The sequence below is a fragment of the Melanerpes formicivorus genome, unplaced genomic scaffold (assembly GCF_026170545.1).
Source record: "Melanerpes formicivorus ecotype bairdi unplaced genomic scaffold, bMelFor1.0.p_v2 SCAF_555, whole genome shotgun sequence".
Taxonomy (NCBI): domain Eukaryota; kingdom Metazoa; phylum Chordata; class Aves; order Piciformes; family Picidae; genus Melanerpes; species Melanerpes formicivorus.
Window position 1 is genome coordinate 87,501 of NW_027142907.1, and position 2,500 is coordinate 90,000.

General features: G+C 77.0%; 1 non-coding gene across 1 annotated transcript; it reads left to right on the forward strand.

Annotated features, from left to right (window-relative positions):
- The first annotated feature begins 2,098 nt into the window (after window positions 1-2,098).
- Window positions 2,099-2,251, forward strand: LOC137460346 (5.8S ribosomal RNA). The gene has a single exon (XR_010992802.1). It is a non-coding gene; the product is annotated as a 5.8S ribosomal RNA (ribosomal RNA).
- Window positions 2,252-2,500: the final 249 nt, after the last annotated feature.

Sequence of the window (2,500 nt, forward strand, 5' to 3'; positions counted from 1 at the left end):
TTCAGTCGTTTCCCGCTGGACGGGCATCGGGCGGCGCCCGAGCGATGCTCCCGGTCCGCGCGGGTGTCGTCGAGCGGGCTCTCCCGGGCCCTCGGCCCGCCCAGCCGCGTCGCCGTCGTCGCCGGCCCTGCGCCGGTCCGCCGCCGGGGCCGCCGTAGCCGGGCGCTCGCCGCGCGGCGAGCGCGCGGCATGGGCGTCCCCAGCCGCGTCCCTCCCCGAGCGCAGCGCCGGCTGACTGAGGGAAACCCCGGGCCTCGGGCCAGGCCAGGGGCGCGGTGGTGGCGGCGGACGTCGGGCGCGGCCCCCGCGGGCGGACGCTCCCCCCGACGGCGGCAGTGGGGGGAGGCACCCCCGCGGGGCCTTAAGTCTGGTTTCCCTCACCCCAGGGTCAGGTACCTAGCGTTCCGCGCCTTCGTCCGCGGCCTTGCCCTACCGCGGAGGAAGCCGGGCGGCGGTTTAAAGACCCGGGCGGCTCGGCGCGCCACCCCCGGATGCGGGGGCGAGCGCGGGGGCGGGCGGGTGCCTTCAGAGGGGCGGGGGTTGCCCCCGCAATGCCTCTGGCTAGGTCCGCCGTCGTCGCGCTCGTCGTCCTCCGGGGGCCCGCCGGGCCGGGGAGGGGACTCTGCTGCCCCCCCCTCTCTGCGGTCCGAGCGCTCGGCCGGAGAGAGCCCACCGCGCGAGGTCGGCCGTGGTCCGGCCCGCGCCTCGCCTCGCCACGGGCGTCCCCGGCGGCGCGTTGAAGCGCGGGCTTCTCGCGGGCCGGGGCGGCGAGCCCCCGCGGTGGGGGCTGGCCCAGGGCGCTTCGCCCCCGCCGGGGGTTTTGTGCGGGCGCGTTGCCGCGGCTCGGCGGCGGCGCCTCTTGCGGCGCGGGCCGCTGCGGACCTCCCGGTCCCTTTTCCCTTTGCCCAGGCCCCAGAGCGGGGCCCCGGCGAGCTGGCGCCCTCGGCGGTCTCGCGCTGCCGGTTCCCCCCCGTCCGGGGCCGGTTTCGGGTGGCGTGACCGCGTCCGAGCGGCGGCGGGCGTCGCTCGGCGTCTCCGGCTCCGGTCCCTCGCCGGAGGGCACCCTGCCACCGGCTGCGGCTGTCCCGGTCCCGGGCCCTGCCCGCGGGCTTCCCCGTTCGCCTTCCCGGCGCGTGCCGGGTGGGGGACGGGCGGGCAGCCGGGGGCGTCCCACCCCCGGTCTCCGCGTGGAAACGGGGAGAGCGGGGGCCCGCCCCCCGGCTCAGCGCCGTCCGCTGTCCGCCTGGCCGCGGGGCCACGGAAGGGGTCGAGCGAGCGAAGCCGGCGGCGCGGTGGCGCCGGGGGAGGATGGAAGGGGCTCGTGCCGCTGGGGTTTGTCGGTCGGCGGGTGCGCCGCCCGGCGAGGGCCGGCGGGTCGCCGCGGTGGCGTCCCACGTGGGCTCGGGCTTTCCGTCTCGCAAGCCGTTTTCCGTCCCCCGCGGCGGGGGGGGGTTCGGTGGCGAGAGGAAGCCGCCCGAGGGCGCGAGCCGGCCGGGGCTCGGCCCCGGGGCCAAAGCGGGGGAAAAGAAAGTCCGGGATGGGCCGCAGCGGTGGCGGCGTTGGAGGGGCCGGTGCGGAGGCGCGCGCGCGCTCTCCTCCGGCGGGGTTGTGCGCCCGGCCCCCCTCGCTCCCCGGGGCGGGGGGGGGGGGGGTCTCCGCTGCCTCGCTTCGTGGCGTCTCCGCGACGGCACGGGGCGGCCAGCGAGAGACACACCCCCCCCCGCCGTTGGGTGGGGAAGCGAAGGGGGTTTTCTTTCCCCGTGCACGCGAGGCGAGGCCGGGTTCGGGGCACGTTCCCGGCGGCGCGCGGCGGGCCTCCTCCGCGCCGAGGTCGGAGCGAGCCCGGGCGCCTGGTCCGGCCCCGAAGCGCCGCAAGGTGCGTTTTTCCCTCCTCGGGGGAGGGAAAAAAGCCGGGAGCGCGGGCTCCCCGCCCCTTGCTTTTGCCGCTTCGGGGTTTCGTTTTATTTTCCCCCCCTCTCCTGTGCTTGTACGGTCAATGTGAGGCGAGCGGCCGCCGTGCCGCGCTCTCCGAGGGGCCGCTCCTTTGCGAGCGGTCCCGGCCCCTCCGCGCTGGCGGGGCGGTGCCGAAAAGCCAGACAACTCTTAGCGGTGGATCACTCGGCTCGTGCGTCGATGAAGAACGCAGCTAGCTGCGAGAATTAATGTGAATTGCAGGACACATTGATCATCGACACTTCGAACGCACTTGCGGCCCCGGGTTCCTCCCGGGGCTACGCCTGTCTGAGCGTCGCTTGACGATCAATCGCCGCCTCGGTGCCCGCCGAGCGGCGCGGCTGGGGTCGCCTCGCAGGCTCTCCCCCGGGCGGGGAGGGGCCTTCGTCCCCCTAAGTGCAGACTCGGGGAGCGCTCCGTAGCTCCCCGCTCCCGGAGCGCCCGCTCTCGCGGAGTTCGTCCCGCCGGGGCTTCGCCGGCAGGGGTTCCCCGTTGGTCCAGCGACGCCCGGTGGGGCGTTGGGGGAGACGAGAGCCCGGTTGGGGGA